Raw genomic sequence first — 13,930 nt, 5'->3', positions numbered from 1 at the left:
GCTCGCGGGGCTGACGGGCGGCTTCCCCCGCCCCGGTCTCTGCCCGCTCCTCCCGCAGCGGCGGCGGACACAGCCGCATCGGGCGGGGCTGTGATTCCTCTCTCCCGCGCGGGCTGAGCCCGGGGCACCGTCACCGCGCAGGGGCTGCTGGGGGCCGCGGGCGGAGCCGGAGGTGCTGGACGGAGGGCAGCGCCGCGGGCGGGGGCTCGGGGTCCACCGCCTGCTCTGTCCCCTGAGTGGCCGCGTGCCTTGTGGCCGGGAGGCACACCGCTCCGGGCCTCACGTCCCAGCCAGGACAGGGGGCAGAAGCACACCCCGTGCGGCTGTGGCCAGGGTTCAGTGAGGCGATGCAGATGAGGTCCGTGTGCCTGGCTTCCAGAACTTTCCATGAGACCCCAATCGCCTGGTGACGGAAAGTTAGGAAGCCGATAGTAATTTTGTCTCTCTCTCACTGAACCGCGAACCTGGACCCTGAGGTGAGGTCCGGGAACTGTACCGGGAGAAAGGAGAGCCGCGGCTCCGCCCTGACTGACCGGGGCTCCCGCGGGTCGGCGGGGCTCCCGAGGCCCGGCCTGGCCAGCGGGGGCTGCGGCCGCCGCAGTGGAGCACTGCTGGGTCGGCTGAGTCACAAACGCCCGAGCGCTTCCCGATTTCTTCCTGGGGCCGCAGGACTCTGAAGCTGAGGCCGGGGCCCCTCAGTCCTCCTGGGGGGACGGTGTGAGCGAGTCAGCAGGGCCCTCCCCACCCAGGAAGCTGCCCCTATCAGGGTCCTCGGCCCAGGGATGGGGTCCAGGGGGAGGAGCGGGGCGGGGGTGGAGCCGAGGGCAGAGACTGGACGAGTCATTCCTCCCTGAGCCTCGCCTGACACCCCGGAGAAGGGCGGTGGTGGTTTGGGCCGCAGGGCTGCTGGGGGGCGGCCTGGGTCACGTGCGCAGAGGTCAGCGGGGGGCTGGCACCACCGGGAGAGCCTGGGGTGGTGGGAAAGGGGTGCGCTAACTGGGACAGCCGTTCCCAGAGGTGGGAGCGCGCAGACTCACCCCCGGGTGTGGTTAAATACAGACTCCCAGACCCCACCCCATCCCAGAGGTCCTGGTGCCTGGGTCTGGGGAGGGTCCGGGGAATCTGCATGTTCACAAGCCCCTCCTCCATTCGGGAGGCTACCGAACACACTTTGGGGACCCTGAGGTGTCTTCTCGGGGCTTGGGCAGGAACTGGAGGACACTGAGTGGGCCAGGCGTCCGGCAGGTGACGGATGAAGGTGGCAGGGGGCAGGGGTGACCCAGGGCAAATCACTGCCCCTCTGAATCTCGGTTTCCTGATTTAAGAAATCAGAGGGGGGCTTCCCTGGTGGCGCAGTGGTTGAGAGTCCGCCTGCCGATGCAGGGGACACGGGTTTGTGCCCCGGTCCGGGAGGATCCCACATGCTGCAGAGCGGCTGGGCCCGTGAGCCATGGCCGCTGAGCCTGCGCATCCGGAGCCTGTGCTCCACAACGGGAGAGGCCACAACAGTGAAAGGCCCGCGTACAGCAAAAAAAAAAAAAAAAACCTCCCTCAGGGGATGGCGTGAGGATTGCACTTAGACCCACCCCTGAGTCTGTGCTCAGTAAACGTCTCTGTCGCCGCTCTCTGTAAATGCCCTCCCTGTCAGCTGGGCACAGGCCGCCTGCCCAGAGGTCAGCCCCAGGGACACCATGGCCATTGCCTAGGTCTGGCACCCTCTGAGACCCCCAGGATGGGAATAAGTAGGCCCAAGTGCCAGCCAACCCTCCTGGAAAATAAACCCCATTTCCTGGTGACCCAGATGAAAAACATATTGCTTGGAAAGTGCTGTTCAAACAGAATCACCCAAACCATTCATCATCAGAGCCGGCATCTCACGGCGGACATCTGGCGAAGGTGTCAATTGTCATAATTAGTTAGACCTTCCCCAGATTCCTGGCACTGCAGTCTGTCAGCAGGAGCCACCTGCCTTGTCTGCAAGGATGGGGGATGGGAAGGATAGACCCCGTACCTGGGTGCATCCCCTACCCATGGGTGCTCAGGGTGCTCTGTGGCTCCCGGCAGCACCTGTGTGTGTGTGGGGGGGGCAGCTTCATCCAGGGGAAGCAGTGTTCACCCCACACCCCTCGTTGGTGGCTTCTGAGACCTCAGAACAGGCCGTGTCTTCAAACAATAATAACCAAAGTATAACAGTAACAGTGATCACGATCTCATGGCTCTTGTGTGCTGAGCGCCTACTGTATGCCAGGCCCAGGAGATTGTTTAACCCTATTGACCAAGACTACCGCATGATTTATTATCCCAATGGGACACTTCCCAGGGTGAAAGGGTGCCTGGACAGGGAGGCTCCTCCACTTCAGGTCTCAGCTGGGATGTTGCCTCCCCTGACCCCCTCCTGATCACTGTCTGAAGTCCAGGCCCCACCTTCAATCCCACACCCCTGCGCCTCCACGCTGTTCTGGGTCCCCGTCCTGTCCACCGGTCTCCTTTCCTGTCATGACCACCCACCCGTCATGAAGTGGGTCAGTCGGTATGTCTGTCACCTCTCCCCATGACCATGTGGGCCTGTGAGGGAGGGACTGGGTGTCTTTTGCCCACTGCTGCACCCCAGTGCCAAGCCCATAGTAGCTGCTCATTAAATGCCAGTGGGATGGGAGGACAGGTGGATGGGTGAGTGAGTCAATTAATGAAAAATTGTGACATAAAAGGATTGGACTGTGAGTTCACGTGTCTTCTTTGAGGGCTTTGCCAGGCTCTCCTGGGGGAATTTTCTGCAGTCTCGCAGGCCTCCGGGAGAGGGTGCAGCTGGAGCCTGGGGAGTCAGAGGAGTCCCCTGATGTGACAAAGTCTGCAGAGAATGCGATTGTCTTCGCAGAATGACACCCTGGCCCCTGCGTTGAAGGCATCGTGCCCACTGGCTCTGAGGAGCTGGGAGTAACAAGTGCTTTAGATGCCCTAGTGACACGTGCCAGACAAACTAGATTCGGGGGCCCACCACCTCAGTGTCTGCCAGTTTGGAGCGGAAACCAGAGCACGAGAAGGTTCTGCAGCACGTCCAGCCTGCAGTGCAGGCTGCTCTGCTGTGAGGGGCTGTGACCCAGCAGATCTAATGGCATTTGAAGTGTCTGTGGCCAAGAGGGGGCAGTACAGAGCCTCTGGGGGTATGGGCAGGGAAATCACCACACAGATTTTTGTTGGATTTTGGAGCTGGTCTCTGCCTTCTGCTACAGATGACTGCACTCCTTTTGAAAAATGGCTCCTGGCTTGCTACAGTGCCTTGGTAGAAACTAAACATTTAACCAGGGGACATCAGATGACTGTATAGCCTGAGCTTTCCATCACGACCTTGGTATTTTCTAGCCCTAAGGTTGGGAGTATGTAATCTATCAAATGGAAGAGCCATGGAAGATGAGCTCAGGCAGGTCTGGAAGGCGCCAGCAAGTCGTGTGGGCAGGCAGCTCGGACTCCTTCAAAACCAGCTGCTGCCACATCACGTCCTCCCCTCGGTCCCTACGTATGGCCTCCTGGGGCTTCACTATGACCAGCCGACTGAAGAAGAGAGGACTTGAGCCTGGTTTACAGATGTGTCTGCACAGTAGGCTGGTATCTCCTGAAAGTAGACAGCTGCTCCACAACGGCATCCATGCAGGGGTGACCCTGAAGGACAGTGGTGGACAGAAATCCTCCTAGGGGGCAGAATTTCGAGTGGCACGTTTAGAAGTCCACCATGTCTAGAGTAAGAGAAAGCGGTAGGTTCACATGCATGGCCAGTGGTTTGGCAGATGATCAGGGAGGTGGAAGGAACAGGACTGAAGGCCAGTGATGAGAAGGTCTGGGGAAGAGGTTTGTGGCTGGATCTCTCACATGGCTACACAAAGGGAATCCACTGTGGATGAGACCCCAAATAATCAGGTGGAGAAAATGACACTTTCCACACAGCCTCTTTTCCCATGGCCCCCCAGTGCTTGTTCCATGGGCATGTGAACAAAGTAGCCATTGTGACAGAGTGGAGGCTATGCATGGGCTCATCAGCCGGGGCTGTCCCTCATCAAGGCAGACCTGGCTAAGGCTACTGATAAGAACCTGATCTACCAACAGCAGAGACCAACGCCGAGGCGCCGACATGGTACCCCTTCCCAGCGGGAGCTGCCAGCCACCTGGTGGAAGTTGATTACATCGGACCTCTTCATCAGGAAGGGGGCAGAGATTCACCGTCATTGGGATAGACACATGTTCTGGATCTGGGTTTGCCTTTCCTGCCCGTATTCCTCTTCCAGCGTCATCACCCGTGAACTCCAGAATGCCTTATCTGCCATCACGGCATTCCTCACAGCACGGCTTCTGATCAGGGAACTCATGTCACAGCAAGGGAAGCAGAGCCATCGGCTCGTGTCCGTGGAATTAACTGGTCTTACCACACACCCGGGAGTGGCTGGTCTAATTGAAAGGTGGAATGGCTACAGAAGGCTCAGTTGTGGAGCCAATCAGGAGACAATGCCCTGAAAAGATGGGGTTTTCTCTCATAGGATGCAGAGTATGTTTTGAATCTAAGACCATTATCGGGTGCTGGCTCCCCTGCAGCCAGGACACCTGGGTTCAGGAGACCAGGGGTGGAGGTGGGAGTGGCTCCCATCACTATTACGCCTAATGACTCAGAGTTTGGTCCCATCCTGGCAACTTCGTATGCTGCTGCTTTGGAGGGCTTCTTTCCTAAGGGAATAAGGCTTCCACCGGGGGACGCAGCAACGGTTCCACTGAATTGGAAGATAAGACTGCCACCTGGCCATTTTGGACTTGAACCAGCAGTCAAGAAAGAGGCTACTCGATTATCTGGAATGATTGATCTCAATTGCCAAAGGAAACTGGAGTGCTGCTACATGTGAGGGGAGAGGGAAGGAGAATCTGGGTCAGGAGATTCTGCAAGGCGCCTCTTAGTGCCTTCATGTTCCATAGTGAAGGTTAAAGGGAAAGTACAGACTACCCCACACCCCCAGGTAAAGGCAAGATGACTGAGGACTCAAGACTCTTTAGCAATGAAGGTTTGGTCACTCCATCAGGTAAAGAGCCCTGATCATCTGAGCATTTGGCTGAGGAAAGGGGTGAGTAGGGAGCCATGGAGTGAGCCCTGGAAGAAGGAAGCCATAGCTGCCAATTATGGCCTCGTGATCAGCTGGGAAAATCACTATGGTAAGTAGCTTTGCATATTTTCAGTTTGCTTACTACATGTCTGTGGTTACCTACGGATGCTAGCCACTTTCTTCCCTCTCTTTTTTCTCATTTTTATTTTATATACAAGGGGTTGCAAGTTAATTTAGAAATTTAGTCTTCGGTGACAGAACAGTCAGCGAAGCGTGTCTTAAACAAAGGAGTAAGTTATAGCTACCAATGGACACAGTGCGTCTGGGGACTGTGGGTCTCCTTGTTTTAGAGAAAAAGCTCGTTCACTTATAAGATACATCGCTGCCTCTTGTTGGGTGGGGATATAGAGAGTTCTTTTGCTGTTGAATGGAAATTAAAAGATGTGTACACGTGTGCTTATGGAAGATGAGTAGCTGAGGCACCATGCGGGTTTCAGAGTTACTGCATCTCAGCTCCAATTCACTCTTTTTTTTTTTTTAAATCTTTGTTGGAGTATAATTGCTTTACAGTGTTGTGTTAGTTTCTGTTGTACAACAAAGGGAATCAGCTATAAGTATACATATGTCCCCATCTCCCCTCCCATACTCCCTATCCCACCCCTCTAGGTCGTTTGCTGCTTGATTTGTGGGAATGGAAATGGGCATCACTCTGAAGATTTTCCCTTTTCCAGTTGGCGTGGTGTTAAACTTTGTCAGTAGGGGGCAGTGGAGACACATCCATTCCAGTTCTGGCGCACACCCTGGCTCAGCAGCCTATTTCAGGGCAGTGGCCTGCCCAGCACCCAGGTCCTACAGGGCACATGGGTGTTTTAGCAGCAAGCAGCCCCGGGGCACACGTGGCTTCCCCAGCGCTCACTCGCTGCAGCACAAGCGTCCCCAGCACCCTGCTCCTGCAGTGCAGGCGGCTTCCCCGGGGCCTGACCCTGTAGTGGACGGTGGTCGGCAGCACCCAGTGGCCGGAGGTTTCTCCCAGCAACCTCTGAAGGTGATTTCATAGCAGGTGCGCCCAGCGAGTCACCTCCCTAGAAACAGCTTTTCTTGGCATCCTAAAGAGTGGATTTCTGGCAAGCTCTGGAGGGCAAATTCCAGCATGTTCCACCTATGTGGCATCATCACAGGGACTTCCCTGCCACTTCCCGACAACTGTGCCCTCTCCAACAGGGTCTGGGCTCTTCCTTGGGTGCCCTCTCTCAGTCCTTGAGGTAGTAGCTGTCCTTATACTTGCATTTCTGGATTCCATAGACTGATAGCATTCTCTTCACTTCTTACTAGCTAAGCCCTTGTTACTCTGATCCACTGTTGCAATTAAAATTCTTTGTGTTAAACTTTCCCTGTTCACATTCCTGTGTGGTGTCTGTCTCCTGGAGGGTCCCTCACTGATGTCCCCAGGCTGGGGGGCAGGCAGAGTGTCCTGTCGGGTGGCCAGAGGGCAGGACATGCTCAGGGACTTTGAAAGCCAGAGCCTGGTATTCAACCACCCACAGAGCTGGGAAGGAGGAGGAAAGATGCCAGTGAATCAGAGGAGGGGCCGTTGGCCCCAGGTCCACCACCAATAGCTGTGTGACCCTTGGCCTTTCACCTCCCGACAGGGCCTCTTTTTCAGGAGTAAACCGTGTGCTCCAGCTCCAGGGCTGCTTTGAAGATGAAGGGAGGAGAGGGGAGGGATGTGGGGCTGCTTTGAACCGGTGCTCAGGGCTTCGGGAGGGGAAGGGGCTGGCTTTGACTCTCCCCAGAGTGCACGGCCACGCCTCCATCAGCAGCCCGCTCTCCCCGGTGCGGGGCTTAATCACGGGGCTCAGCCAACCAGGCAGGCCAGGAATCCCACCCCGAGACTCGGGCTGTTAACTCCTTCTGAGTCAGCCTGTCTCAGCAGCGCTAGGCGTGGGTACATGGGGCATGGCAGGCGGTGCCAACAGGAGCCAGGAGTCGGGGTCTGCCCGCTGCTGGGGGTCAGGGTGGGGGCACAATTCCTCTGGGAGACTTGGTTTTCCTAGGTTCTCACTTTACCGTTCTCTCACACCTCTCTGTTGAGCCCCTCTTACATGCTGGGCACCTGCTGGGGTATTGTGGGGAGTGAAACAGACACGGAAGGCCCTGGACATCCTGGAGGTCAGAGGTGAGCAGGGAGGGCAGACGTGGATAAATAACCACCCACAGCATAGAAAACCCACTGGGGACCGAGCAGGGGTGGTGAGAGGGGCCGCCATGGGAGTGAAACCTCAGTTTCCTTGTCTGTAAAATGGGGCCAGCCATGCATCCACCCCAAGGGGAGGGTGTGAGGGTGAAATGCAGTCTCACCTGTAAAGCGCTCAGCACTGTTTATTATTATGGTTGTTATTGTATTTTAAGTTTCCTCATCAGAAGCACACACATCGGTGGGGACTAATCATCACTAATTTGCTGTGTGACCTGGGAAAGCTGCTTTCTTCTCTGTCCTCGGTTTTCCCATCTGAGCACAGAGGGATATGGGAGCTCCCTGCTCAGACATGGGGTCAGGCTCCAAGTCCATGTCAGGTCCCAGAGCTCCTTCCCAGCCCAGGGCTCCCAGAGGAGGGTGAGGTCACAGCAGCCACTGACCAGAGGTCACTGGGCTGAGCAGGAGGGGTGGGGTAGGAAGCATGTCTCGTCTTTTCTGGAAACTCTCATTGTCCTAGGGGTGAAACAGGCTCAGGAGCCATGTCCCCCCTCCTTGTCCCTCTGGACACTTTGCAGTCTGCAGCCTCTTCTCAACCCTCTGCCCAGGCTCTGGCTCTGCCAGCTGCACCCTCAGCCTGGCCTCAGGGACTAATTCTAGTTGAAAGGCTCGGGGCTGGCTGGAGACGCCCTTGGACCATCCAGGTGAGGCCCCATTTCACAGAGGAGGAAACTGAGGACCCGGGTCTGGCTCTGCTCACCATGGTGTCCTAACCTCCTCCACAAAGCATGGCACACAGTAGGTGCCTAATAAAAATCTGTAGGGTATACTGGTGAATTAATGAATGACTGAAGGGGGACCTGTCTGCAGCTGAGAGACAGAGGAGAGACAGAGCCAGGCCTGGGACTGGGACTCTCCCCTCCCACCCCTCAGGTATCACCAGTACTCTGACATGGGCAGGGCATTGCACTCGATTGTTTGCAAATCCTTTGGGGTCATCTTGTGGTTTTTAGTCTTCATTTTATCTCAACTCTCAGAACAAGCATCACCGAGCCCATCTTACAGATGAGGAAAGGGAAGCTCTGAGAGGGGAAGGGACTGACCCACTCATGGGGCGGTGGGCTGGGAAGGAGCCTCTGAGAGGGACACCCTCAAGCCTGGGAGGGACATCTGGGCCAGTTGCTTGCCCAGCCCTCACCCACCAGGTAGGGAGGGGGAGGGGGAAATTCCTGCAGGAGCCCCTGCAGCTTTCCTGGCTGCTGCACAGACGCTGACTCTGAAGCCTGCAGGAGGCCTCCATTAATTCCCAGCTCTAGCTTTTCCTCCTGCTGCCTGCCGGGCCTGCCCTGGGCGTGTGTGTGTGTGTGTGTGTGTGTGTGTGTGTGTGTGTGTGTGTGTGTGTGTGTGTGTGTGTGTGTGTGTGCATATGTATCTAGAGAGATGCAGCAGCAGGCATCTGGCCTCATGAGCTGCCAACTAGAGGGAAGCAATTCTGGGAGGTGTGTGTGGGTGCATTTAGTGGGGGTCCCAAGGGTCTGCTTACAGGGACTGAGACATATTCCTTGGAACAGGGTTGAGTCCCTCAAGCCTCCTGTCAGGGCAGAGAGAGAGTGAGGGGAGGCAATGGGAAGAGCGAGAACTTGGAGGGAGGGAGAACAAGATGATGAGGACACACACACACACATGCAGTCACAGGAGTAAGCTGCAGGGAGCTCTGACTGGCTGCCTCGTCCAGGAAGCCTCCCCTGACCTTGCCTTGGCCTGGGATCCTGGAGCCTTCACTCCACCTCCCTTCTGACACTGCCTGGACTTCCGGAGCTCCCATCCAGTTGACTGGCTGTGCCTGGACTTGCCCCCAACCTGGATGGGAGGCACCGTGGCATGTCCACCTCCCTCATGGTGGATGGGACTTTGAACACCAGTGAAGGGGTTGTCTGTTCACAGAGTGGATGGTGGAGGCTCAGAGAGTCTGAGTGACCTGCCCAAGGTCACACAGGGCCAAGAGCAGAATCAGGATTCAACCCAGGTTAGGCTGACCCTGAGGTATGGGCTCTGACCTACTCATAGTAACACTCCCTGAACTGAACCACTAAATTAATCACGTGCAAAAGGGAAAGGGCTTCCTCTCAGGGTGGCTGGGAAGGGTCCATCCAGAAACAGGTGGGCTTCTTAGAACCCCAGCAAATCAACCCTGTCTTCAATGCCAGCAAACTCCTATTCATCCCTCAGAGTCCGGCTAGCATGTCTACTTCATCACTCTAGTTCCAGGGCCCAGCCTCAGCCTGGCACACAGTGGGCACATGAAGAGTTTGTTATTCCTTCACTCATTCACTCACTCATTCATTCATTCCAAAGTCTACACTGAGCACCCACTACCTTTGGGCCATGTTCTAAGGGCTGCAGCATCAAGCCAGTCAGATAATGTTCCTCCCCGGATAATTCTATTAAACAAACCCACAAATTAGTGTGTAATTATAACTTGTGTTAAGTGCTCTAAATGAGAGAAAATAGATTTGAGAGAGAATCTTAGGAGGAAGAAACTAATTTAGAATGGGGGATGGTAATCAGAGAAAGTTCCCTGAGGAGGGAGGTTTAGACAAAAAAACTTGTCGCAGGAGGAGTCAACCCAGCCAGGAAGGGGGTCAGAGGGCCTTTAGAAGCTGTGTCCCCCTAGTCCTCACAGCTGTGAAGGGCGGGGACCTGATCTGAGATCAGAGGGAAGCACTGAAGTGTTTCCAGCCAGGAAACGATGGGGCAGTATTTTGAGCCGATACCTCTGCAGATGGATGGGAGTGGAAGTGGGGAGACCAGTGGGACATGGGGAGGCCCTGGGGGTCACCCGGGAGGGAGGACCGGGTTGAGGCTGGGGGCGGTGGATGGAGAAGAGGGGAGACACGTCAAATGCAACTGTTGGTTGGATTGACAGGAGTCACCCACCCTCATCCCTCATGCCCGCAGGAGCCCAGGCTTGCAAAATGCCAAACCTCGGGATACTCCCCACATCTCTTCCTCTCTTGGCCATGGAACGCCTCCCTGCCTGAGTCCTCGAGGGGCTGGAGGCGGGTCAGGAAGGAGCTAGGTGGGGGGATGAGTGACTGGTGTCCCTGACTCTGCCCTGATGTGGAGGGTGACTTTGGGCAAGACTCTCCTCCCAGACACGCCCCCTCCACAGGAGAACGGATGCAAGAGGACAAAGGGGACTGGGTCAGGTGACCCCAGCGAGGCCCCCCAGAGACCCCGCCCTCCCAGTAAGGCCTCAACTGGGACAAAGGGGTAATGCCTGAGATGCTCTGACAGTGCTGCTGGGGCCTGTCTGCCCCTTCTCTCCTGTGATTAATTCGGTTTGGTAAGGCGGTATTTATGCTGGAAATTTAATCGTCATTTCTGATGGTAAAGGAATTGAAAAATAAATTGAAAGTGTCAGAAGATGCATTAGGGTGGGTGATGGAGTGAAGCGGGGGCTGCCCACCTGCCTTCCCCACTGGGCGATTTACGGGCTCAAGAAATTAGCTGAGTTTCTGTTTCCATAATTGCAGGATCAGGAACCAGGGGTGATGGGGGGAGAGGGTTGGGGGCAAGGGCACGGGGAGGCGAGAGAGGGGAGAGTCCAGCCTGGAGGCGGATGCACTATTAGTGTCACCCGGCCCGGCCCAGAGAGGGGCAGGGGCACGTCCGTGATGACGCAGGCTGCTGGGGGCACAGTGAGGCTGGGGTCCAGGCTCCCTCCTTGCACCACCAGACCAGAGGAGGATAATGATGGGGTCTGGCCTCTCAGGAGAGGGATGCCCTTGGCAGCTCTGACCCAGGGTCCACTTATCTGGGGAGGCTAGCCTCCACCTCCCCCCAGCTGCCCCTCTGCCTCAGGGAGGGGGGAACCCACCTATGAGAGGGGCCACCTCACCAATGGTCTCTGTCGGGACAGTGTGAGCTCATGTCTCAGTGAGTTTGCAGGGACCAGGTGTCCTCAGCAGTTCCCGGTTTCTCCCAGAGGGCTCCTGACCAGGGAGGATAGGTTCCCCCAGCTGCCGGCGGGCTTCTAAAGGCAGGGCTATCTCCTCCAGAGAGCTAACGTCTCCTTAGAACAAGCCCAGATGCCTCCACGAAAACTGGGGACTCCTTGGGGCAGCTTGTGGACAAGCCTCCCCCCTTGGACATTGCTCTCCAGCCCTCCCACCAGGTTGGTTGGGACCCAGGGTGGGCAGAGTCTGTGGAGGTCCCAGTGGTCAGGACAGCTGTGTCCAGGCTTGGGAGACCTCCAGGCCAGGTAAGAATGATGCGTGGGAAGTCCATGCCAGGAGGACCAGGACCCAAGGGGTTCCAGGAAGACAGGCCCCACAGTGTCCTCCCGCTTGGGAGGGACAAGGTAGGCACAGGACAAGCCCCTGACCCTGAGCCCCCTCCTTCTGCAACAACCTGGAACAGGGAGAGCACAGTGCTGGAGGCAGGAGCTCTGGGCTCGGGTCCAGCTCATTCATTCATTCCGCAAGTGTCTCCTGAACACCTACTATGTGCCTGGCACTATGCGGAGCACTGGGGATGCAGCAGGGCGCAAAACAGACAAGGGCCCTGCCCCATGGAGCTTGCATACCTGTGGGGAAGACTGTTAATAAACATACCAATAAACAAATAAGCAAGAACGTTTCCTAAAGTATTAAATGCCATGATGGATGATGTGGTGCAGAATGCCTGGGGTAGGGTTCTTTCTCCAGGGCTTCTAGGAAGATTTGTTTTTTTTTTTTTTTACGGTACGCGGGCCTCTCACTGCTGTGGCCTCTCCTGTTGCGGAGCACAGGCTCCAGACGCGCCGGCTCAGCGGCCATGGCTCACGGGCCCAGCTGCTCCACGGCATGTGGGATCCTCCCGGACCGGGGCACGAACCCGTGTCCCCTGCATCGGCAGGCGGACTCTCAACCCCTGCGCCACCAGGGAAGCCCATTCTAGGAAGATTTTTAAGACCTTAGGCTGGGATCTGTGGATGAGAAGGGCGTCCCAGGCATCATGAGGGTGAATACAATGACCTTGGCACCATCCAGGAGTCATCCGAAGGCCAGCGTGGCTGTGCCATGGTACATGAGAGGGTGTGGGGCAGGATGAGGCTATGGGAGTGGCTGGAGACAGCTGTCATTTCACACACAACCTCCGAAGCTTATTCCAGGAGCAGCAGAAGCCCCTGGAGGGTTTCAAGCAGGAAAGTGACACAGCCGTGTGTGCTTTTATAAGGCTGCACTTGCTGCAGTGGAGTGGAGTAGTGGAGTGTGGGTAGTGGGTAGTGGAGTGTGGGGGGGCACGAAGGAGCAGGTGACCTGGCAGGAGCCACTGCAGGTGTCCAGGGGGTGCTGGGGGCCTGGACCAGGCGGACAGAAGCCCATGGAACTCAGACACATCCACAGCTCCCAGCCACCTTCACAGTACAGTCCAAACTCCTCATTCTCACATTTAGGACCTACAAGATAGAGTTACCACTTCCCTTCCCCATCCTCTCTTGAATAGCAGGAAACATCAGCTTGTCCTCCCTTAAACAGACCTTTCCATCTCCCCACTCAGGCGGTCTAAAGAGCCCAGCTCTGCCACTGATTTGCAGTGTGAGGTGAGGGAGGCCCTTGCCCTCCTCAGGCCTCAGTTTTTGCAATGAATGAGATGGGGTGTGGGCTTGGCCATCTGAACGCTTCCTTCTGATGAAAACCCCCTGCATTCTGGGAGCTGGGCTGCTGCCCCACTTCCAGCCCGGCCTCGCTGGCTGCCTGTCTGCCTCCTCCCCACCCTCTCCTGCGACCTCTGCCCTGAGGAGGAGCAGCCAGCCCAGGTGGGGAAGAAGCTGCCTTGCAGCTGCTGGACTGGTGGACGGACGCAGGGTGGCTGCAGGGGCAGGTGAGAGCTAATGAGCGCTGGGGCTGGAAACGAGCTCAAAGTTGCCCCTTGTTTTGAGAATTTAGGGTGTGGGGCTAAGGAGGGGAGGGCAGGGCTCTGAACCCTGGGCGGAGGGATGTAGGGTCAGTGGGCAGCACCCAGGCCTGGGGAGAGCTGGCATGGGGTGGGCAGGGAGTAACCAGCACAGCAGCCCTCCCTGAGCTTGTCTCAAATAAGCGCACACACGCTACACCTCGTGTCCAGTAACATGTAAGTGCAAGTGTCCTTATCAGGTTTACTTTCCATCAGAACCCCATCATCGTAATAAACCAGGACCATTCATTCTTGACCAGGCCCTAGTCCGTGTCTGCTAACAATGACCTTCATCACACCTCAGCATTGAGAGAGCTTCATCGCAATCCTCCTGTTGGAGAGATGAGGACATGGGGAAGGGAAGCAACCGGCTCCAGGTCATGCAGGGGTTGCTGAGGGCAGAATCTGAACCCAGTGCCCTGTGTGTAGCCACTGAGCTGCACTGTCTCCTTGTGGATGCCCCTGCCTCCTAGAGTGGGGGGTCCTTGTCCTTGTTTGACAGGTGAGGAGACGGAGGCTAAGAGGAGGGGAGGGACCCCTCCAAGGTCACACTGGAAAGTCCTGCGGTGGAATCTGCACCCTGATGGGGAGGGGTGCCTGCCCTCCTCGTGTTCTCTCCACCACCCTGACATTTAGAGAGAGGGGGGCTCACGGGCTCACCCCAGGACCCCCCAAGTGAGTGGTCAGTGGAGGGACTGTGGGAGAGAAGTGGGCCCTG

This window comes from Pseudorca crassidens, chromosome 2 (assembly GCF_039906515.1).
Source record: "Pseudorca crassidens isolate mPseCra1 chromosome 2, mPseCra1.hap1, whole genome shotgun sequence".
In the NCBI taxonomy this organism is placed as follows: Eukaryota; Metazoa; Chordata; class Mammalia; order Artiodactyla; family Delphinidae; genus Pseudorca; species Pseudorca crassidens.
This window is presented reverse-complemented; position numbering follows the sequence as displayed.